Source organism: Rhineura floridana, chromosome 10 (genome assembly GCF_030035675.1).
Source record: "Rhineura floridana isolate rRhiFlo1 chromosome 10, rRhiFlo1.hap2, whole genome shotgun sequence".
In the NCBI taxonomy this organism is placed as follows: Eukaryota; Metazoa; Chordata; class Lepidosauria; order Squamata; family Rhineuridae; genus Rhineura; species Rhineura floridana.
This window is the reverse complement of record NC_084489.1, coordinates 5,504,640-5,513,361: the sequence shown is the minus strand read 5'-3', so window position 1 is coordinate 5,513,361 and position 8,722 is coordinate 5,504,640. Positions and strand designations below refer to the sequence as shown.

Below are 8,722 nucleotides of genomic sequence, written 5' to 3'. Positions count from 1 at the left end.
TCTCCTAAGATATAGGTTCTTTCAGGATTTGGCTCCAGCTCAGGGTGACCTTGGGCTGCCCTTATTAGTTATTTCTCTGAGCTGTTTTACTTCAATTTAAATAATGGAATAAATGGGAGCTACTTACCCTCTTTTCGCTCTGCTGCTTAACTCGCCTTGACGCTTTGTCAGCTGGGGCCTTGACGCTTCGTCAGCTGGGGCTCCCTCTAGCTCGTGGAGCAGGCACACACACATAACTGCAGCCCAGTATGAACTAACGAGGTGCCCTTCATATGTTGTTGGACTACAACTCCCATCAGCCCCAGGCACCATGGCCTAGTCAAGGAAGATGTGAGGTGTAATCCAATGATATGTGGAGGACACCATGTTGACTACCCTTACTGAAACCCATTGTTCTTTGTATGTGTAAGGATCTGTGGATTGATAGGAGGGATGGAAAGATCTGTCAATGTTGGTTCTCTCAGTTTCTCATTTTTCCAGTCTTAAATTCAGTTTGCCACATTTCTGCAGCGACTTGCTGTTTAAAAAAAAATCCCCATGAAAATTCTCCAGCATTTTATTGTGAATTTTTCCCAACAAACATATTTCTGTAGGCAGTTTTGACTAATGTACACCTTTTTTGCTATTCCTTGTCATATAATGCATTTTTACATATATCCTTTTTTTGCACACTTTCCCTAATAGATGCATTTTTGTAAACATTGGTTGGTTGGAGAACTGCATCGCAAAATTCAAACGAGTGCAAATTTCAAAGGATGGCTGTGGTTTGGTTCTCATGTTAAGAACATAAGAAGAGCCTGCTGGATCGGGCCAGTGGCCCATCTAGTCCAGCATCCTGTTCTCACAGCGGCCAACCAGGCGCCTGGGGGAAGCACGAAAGCAGGACCCGGGTGCAAGGACACTCTCCCCTCCTGAGGCTTCCGGCAACTGGTTTTCAGAAGCATGCTGCCTCTGACTAGGGTGGCAGAGTACAGCCATCACGGCTAGTAGCCATTGATAGCCCTGTCCTCCATGAATTTGTCTAATCTTCTTTTAAAGCCATCCAAGCTGGTGGCCATTACTGCATCTTGTGGGAGCAAATTCCATAGTTTAACTATGCGCTGAGTAAAGAAGTACTTCCTTTTGTCTGTCCTGAATCTTCCAACATTCAGCTTCTTTGAATGTCCACGAGTTCTAGTATTATGAGAGAGGGAGAAGAACTTTTCTCTATCCACTTTCTCAATGCCATGCATAATTTTATACACTTCTATCATGTCTCCTCTGACCCGCCTTTTCTCTAAACTAAAAAGCCCCAAATGCTGCAACCTTTCCTCGTAAGGGGGTCGCTCCATCCCCTTGATCATTCTGGTTGCCCTCTTCTGAACTTTGTTTTGGAAAGTGCGAATTTGATAATCCGATTTGAAATGTAAACAGAATCGAAATTAATGTGCATTCCTAACTGGGAGACACTATTGTAACACCGGGATTAAAACATCTCAGTCACTCCAAAAAGCAGCCAATAGCGAAGAAGGTGGGGGAGAAGTTGGTATGACCAGATACTTCCAGATGTTTCCTGTGTCTTTGCAACTTCTGTAGTTAATGTAGTAGTTTGTCAGGCTGCAATGTTAAAACTTTTCTCCTCAGAGGAACATGTCTCAAGTGTGCTGAAGGCCCCTCACCCTCTCTGGATCATTGTGCCTTCCCCTACCGTGGTGCTCCCTGCCCCACCACTGCTCCAAGCACTTTTGTTCTCAAGTAGTTTCATTTAAGCAGAAGGGCTATCTTTGCTGATTTCACCTTCCTTAACTCTCCATCACATAGTGCTGATCTGGGGGAGGGGAAGAAATGGAATAATTTTCCAGAAAATGTAAAACGTATCTCTTCTCATAATGGGAAAAATTTGGACTTTTCAAATCGGTAAACGTGAAATAAAAATTCCACAAGCAGCAGGAGGGGTGGGTGGACATGGGAATTCTAACTATTTTGTGTCCAAGGCTCTTCCATAGTACATATACATATAATGTAATAAGGGAAAGCTAAAAGGTACTGAATATGGCTTACATTTGGATTTGCTAACATTAAGCCAAGCTTATGCACATAGGCCCAGCAGTAGCACCTGGCATGGTCAGGCAAACGCTTTGCCCCACAGACCCCTAAGAGGGCCCACCAGGGCTGATGCCAATTACCAACGTCTCTTTTCTTAAAAGACAAACTATTTTTTTTATGTTGTGGCAGGCATGCTGTACTTTTCCAAGTGGAATGCAGCACAAAAGCCGTGTATTGTTTTCGTCCAAGTGCTTGACAACTCTCTGGTTTCTGCAATCCCAGACAGTAGGTTTACTGAACTCACATTGGGCTCATTTGGCTGCATTTATTTTTATTTATTGCATTTCTATCCCTCTCTTCCCTACATCAATCAGGGCAGCACACATAGAATTTACTGCACCTCCCCCCAAATTATCATCACAAAAACTTGCTGTGAGGTAGATGAGGCTTAAACACAGTGACTGGCTCAGTATCACCACCAGTGACCTTTATAAACAAATGGGGGTTTGAACCCATGTCCCAGTTCTATTCTACCCACACTGGCTCTTTCAAGCAGATGGGTCATATGTTGGGGTGGTCTGCATTAAACAGTACTAAGAGGTGACACGTTTAGACAGCAAATGCGTGGTTTGCCCTCTTACCTTTTAACTCGGAATCTAGGCCCCCGTGCAGGCATGGGCCTCGCTATAATAATCCAGCCATGAGCACCTAGTATCACAAAACAGGGAAACACCTGGGTGAAGAAGTAACTTTTTTTGTGTGTGTACTGCCTTCAAGTCGATTCCGACTTATGGCGACCCTATGAAGAGGGTTTTCATGAGGCTGAGAGGCAGTCACTGGCCCAAGGTCACCCAGTGAGCTTCATGGCTATGTGGGGATTCGAACCCTGGTCTCCCAGGTCGTAGTCCAGCACCTTAACCACTATACCACACTGGCATAAAAAACATATAGTTTATGATTTATTGACCTAAACAATGTGATTGGTAGCTAAGGCTGTCTAAGAACTCAACCTATTAATGTGAAGAAAAACACATCTCAGGGTATTTCAGATCCTTTGCAAGCTAACAGCTAACCCTTATATTACAGCTTACTATAACTTTTGCAAAACATGGGCTAGATTCAAGCAGAGCTCCGTATATGACCCAAATATGCAAAATGTTCAAGCTAAAAACAGCTGAATATGAGCTACTTGATAGCTTAGAGATCTCAGCTTTGTCCCTGTGCCTACTAGGGAAGGGGGACAATATCAGCTAAATCAGACTTAGTACCGGATTCCAACTGAATTCATCAGTCCGCTATCTTTTCGGACCACCACTGATTTTTTGTGGTGGGCTGCAGCTGTAATCGGCCCAGATTTCCCCTCCCCCTCATTTTACATAATTAATTTAATCTAAGTTGATGCATTCATAACAATGTATAGGTGTGATTGTTGTTGTTATATGCCTTCAAGTCGATTACGACTTATGGCGAATCTATGGATCTTTTTTGGATATATTCATAGGGTTTTCATGGTAAGAGGTATTCAGAGGTGGTTGACCATTGCCTTCCTCTAAGCCTACGGCACCCAGTATTCCCAGGTGGTCTCCCATCCAAGTACTGACCAGGCCTGACCCTGCTTAGTTTCCAAGATCAGACAGGATTGGGTGTATTCAGGGTAGTATGGCTATAGGCTGTAGGTGTGATAAATAGGAAAAAATAAACCACTGTGATCATTTACATAGGCATTTATGTTAAAAATTATGCCTTTTTTTTGCAACCAAAAAACCAAACAACAGCGGATCAAATCAGCAAGTGCCAAAGCAAGTGGGAACAAAACAAGGGAGGGTTGGGATGGAATGACAGACTATTGAAATACAACCGGATCGAAATTAGGCAACAAACCCAATCCCTATGGCCTACAGAGCAAAGGAAGGAACAGCAGACAGCTTGAAGTAGAAGATTAGATGATTGTAAAACTTACACTAGAACAGAGCTCTTTTAAATAAAGAACTCTTAATGAGCATATGCAGAGGTCCCAAGAATTCTTAATTTCACCTCTACAATGGGAACAATCATATTGCTAGCCTTCCATTCATGCCTAACTCACCTTCTTAGCTTCCAGAAAAGCCCAACTTGTTCCACAGGGCCATTTTAAAAAGGGAAGGCCTTGATCTCCTCTGTCTTAATTAGGTGACGCTATAAAACACATAAGATACAGTGAATCAACTACTGCAAGCTTCCCAGTGCTGCCTGCACAGTTTTCTTCATTTAATGAAGCCCAGACACCGTGTGGAATGGAAGAGAAGCAGCATTAAGAGCTCTCCCTGAGCAGCAGCAGGACACAAAGCATCCCTCAAAACAGTCAGTGAAACAGATTCCTAGGAAGGAATGGCTGCAGCCAGCTGCTTTGAAGGCTGCTACTTCACCTCCCAACACTTAATTAATGTCTTGGTATTCTTTGCAAGGTATTATCCATTAATTTGTTTTATTACCTCTCCAAAGGTCACCATTCAAAAGCAGTTGCAATTAAAATAGTACAAAAAACACCACAACCCCAAAATACAAAATATATGCAGAGCCTGTGAAAGGCATCAGCAGCAATGCAATGAGGAAGGCCTGCCCTGAGAGGGACTCTGGTTGCTTCATCAGTTATTTCTAGGCTAGGAGATTCAGCAACAAAGTAGCAGTTACCTGAGAATTTGGGAGGAACTTAAATCCTACTCTGCCCGCCCTAGTAACACTTTACTGTTGTAACGTAGTCTAAATAGATTGTAAACTGCCTCAAGAACTTTGATTAGTAGGCAGGGCTGTCGACTGACAGGCTGAAAGAATCCATGTCTGGTGGGCCCTGAGCCAGCAGTACAGATTCTTTGCTTGCTTTCTTTTTAAAAAAGAAAAGTTTTTAACCGAGCAATCCAAATCGGGGAGCTGGCATAAGTTGTGCTGGAGCTAATGAAGCCATATCCATGCAAGCACACACCATGTCCATTCATATTACACACACACACATATTCCTCTGAAAGAGATTGACACAAGTGGGGTTCATTATGATGAGGATTCCAGCGATCGGAACAACCACTGAAAAGACTGTGCTATGGACAGCCAGTAAATATAATTTCAAAAATATGGAGCGTATAGAAGAACCTGTTCAGAAGATCTCAATGGGCATACTGCTAGGGACATTTCGAGGATACAGCAGCCCTAAGTGGACTTTTTCTTGGTCAAATATCCTTTTGTCCTATCCTTGAAGTAGGCAAGTCTTCAAGTACTTGAAGGCTGTCACACAGAGGAGGGCCAGGAGCTCTTCTCAATCATCCCAGAATGCAGGACACGGAATAATGGGCTCAAGTTACAGGAAGCCAGATTTCGGCTGAACATCAGGAAAAACTTTCTCACTCTTAGAACAGCACGACAAAGCAAACAATTACCTACGGAGGTGTTGCGCTCTCCACCGCTGGAGGCATTCAATAGGCAGCTGGACAGCCACCTGTCAGGTGTGCTTTAAGTTGGATTCCTGCATTGAGCAGGGGGCTGGACTCGATCACCTTATAGGCCCATTATCCTATGATTCTAAGCTGAAATATATAACTGAACTCTGAACTGAAAACTTTGGTTGTTTTAAGTGAGGCTTCTGACAGACAGCTATTGATCCTCTCCTCCAAAATAATAAATGCGTTGGGAGCAGTAATTTTATAACTACATCAGAGTCTGTGAGGTACTTTCAATCAGATCCAGCAGTTCTCTTTAGCAAATCATCTTCCTATCTCACCAAAGTCAACTTCATTGCTATTTAATCACCTCTCCAGATCTTCAATCACACCATCTAGCCTGATGTTTATTATTTTCTTATGGATTCATGGCATCTATAGTATTGATAATCCATACAAGTAAAATAAGAATGAGAAAATAACTCAACATTTATCATTTATGAGAAACAGTTAAGGATTATAATAAATTAAAATTATCCTATCCCCTCATGCTATAATCAAAGATCATGTAACTTAAGGAAATTTAAAAGTTCATGCCAATAATATTTTGCAGGATATTTTGGATTAGTATGCTGTTCCTCCAAAGGGATCTAAATAAAAAATATGTGTTTTAATTCTTATTATGGTTGATTTTAAGCCCAGTTCTCATTGTTTCCCATCCACACTAATGGGCAATGTTTGATGGGATGTATTCTTAATTGCCTTTCCCCCTCAATTACTACTTTTCCACCCTCCCTGAGTTCCATTGTGGACATGGGCACAGGTACTTTTTCTTTTATTTTTATAGACACTCATAGCATGTCTATGTTTTTTTCCCAAGGAGCTTGCAACATTTACCTTTTTTTGGTATAATGCAGGAGTGGGGAACTGAGTCTGGCTGGCTGATCACAGCCTTGTCTTCCCCATCCCTTGCAGGACAACTTTGACAGGTGGTTGGGATCATCTGGCATCATAGTGACATCAGGTGATTGATACCTGTCAAAGTTCAAAGAAGGTCATTGTAAACACTGATCAGTTAATCATCAGTCAGAGCAACTTCCTTTGAAGAGAGTCATTGGTTAGAGGGAGCCCTTTTGACATGTCTGCAGAGGGGGAAATACTCCTAAAACTGGAGCATTTTCCTATCTGTAGAGAAAGCAGTTTGTAGTCAAAGTGCTGGGGAAGTGCTTTCCATACAAACTGCTTCCCTGGAAAGAAAGAAAAAGTCCCATTTTTAAAAGGAGCATTTTATTTCTTTCCAGGTAAGCAGTTTGTATTCAAAGAGCTTCCTCTAGTCCTTTGAATACAAAGTGCTTCCTTAGGGCCTAACCATTCCCACTCTGACTATCCTATGGTCTTATTAGCCCTGCTGCTGCCACCCTGTGCTAGTGTGGATATAGTATTGGATACGTCTGAGGAAGCTGGGTTTCAGTTTTTGCTGAGCTCTGAAGCTCACTGAGGTGCTCTTCAGCATGCCAACATCTCCCTGTTTAGCCTACCTCTCAAGGTTGCTATGAAGAAGGGTGCATGTAGGAAGGGAGGCTACCAATGCAATAAATAATAAAAATGCTGTAGAGCAGGGGTTCACAAACTGTGGTCCGAGGGCCACCAGTGGTCTGTGAGCTTCTTTCGGGTTGTCCATGGCATGTTCATATTCAATATTCATATTGATTTTTAATTGTATTTTATTGCTTCTTTTATTTATTATATTTTATTACATTACAAATTGAATTGTATGGAATGCAAATTGTAATAAAAAATGCAATATAAGCAATATATTTGCCGCCCTGGGCTCACACAATGTGCCCTGCATTATACCAAAAAAAGGTCAACGTTGCAAGCTCCTTGGAAAAACACATAGACATTCCTCTTGGTGGGAGAAAGGGTGGGATATGAATGAAATGATAAATCAATCAATCAATCAATCATATTACAGTTTAAAACCATACAATGTCTATCACAGCACATTATGATTGCTATCACAGGCAGAAAAATCATTAAGTGGTCCACAGGGAAATAAAAGTCTACACACATAAGAGCCCTGTTGAATCAGGCCAAAGGCTCATCTAGTCCAGCACTCAGTTCTCAGTGTGGCCAACCAGATGCCTATGAAAATTCTGCAAGCAGAACGTGAATGAACTAGCCCTCTATACTCTGGTCTGATTGTTCAAAGACACTTGAACCGTATTCTTTTCTCCTTCTAGTTTAGCACTCAGAAGACGACTAGGGATGAGATCTTAGTGAATTTCTTCACAATAGTTCCGGTTGCTAAAGAGACAGTCTGTCCTTCAGTCTATAAAGCTACTTATATTTTTGGATGAGGGGAACTGCAATGAAGAAAACATCAAATGAAGCTCTAGCAGCCCTGGACTGTCTACCTATGGCAGTTTAAAGTGGATTCAATGCATCCCATGTGTGCAGGTTTTTTGTGTTGTCCACCAGGGCCAGCACCAGGCAGGACTGGGCCCTTGGGCACCAGTATGTACTGGGCCTGCCCAACCCCCTCATACAGGTGGCACAGTGTTAACAAGTCCGCCTGTGCATCCCACCAACCTCTCCCATCCCTGTGAATGATGTGTGTGCCGCTTGTGCATGCCCACCATCAGCCAAGATGACAGTAGGGGCATCAGTCCCTTAGGGAAGCCACCACGACCATCCTGGTTGATGGCAGGCGGCATGCACAGCTCACATCATTCACAGGGACTTATTGAAGCCCATGCTGACTGTATTGGGGGGTTGTGCCTAGAAGCTCCCTCTCTGTGATCTGTGCCAGGGTAGGGAGCCGATGCTGGCATGGATCATGGGACAGGAGCACTACCCTCCCACCCTAAGGATGGGCCCCTCTGTGCTGCAGGATCCCTTAGCCAGGGCCCGACCTGGCCACCCTCTGGTGCCAGCCCTGTTGTCCACACAAAGTTGACTTCATCCAAAGGGCAGCCCACACTTCCATCCACTTATTTCAGATTTTCCTGATCCACAGACAGTGCAGTTAAAAAACAACATAAAACCACATTACCCAACTTTGAATGCACTGAAGCACATTGTGTGGTGAGCTACTGGTGGGGTTGGGTGCAACACACATGCTTGTTTTAAACCTGCTGCTTTCTGAAAGTCTGGTATTTTGGAATTTTTGTATCTCAAAAATAAAAAAAAATTGGCCACATGCACAGGTAAACAAATACTTGTGCAAATGTCCAGATTGGGCAGATGAGGAAGTATTGAGGGGAGGGGGTAACAACAAACTGTGTGAA

The 8,722-nt window shown here is 43.0% G+C and overlaps 1 non-coding gene across 1 annotated transcript; it reads right to left on the bottom strand.

The window, feature by feature from the left end:
- Positions 1–3,577: 3,577 nt before the first annotated feature.
- On the bottom strand, positions 3,578–3,696 carry LOC133365718 (5S ribosomal RNA). The gene has a single exon (XR_009758310.1). It is a non-coding gene; the product is annotated as a 5S ribosomal RNA (ribosomal RNA).
- Between the last annotated feature and the right edge of the window lie 5,026 nt (positions 3,697–8,722).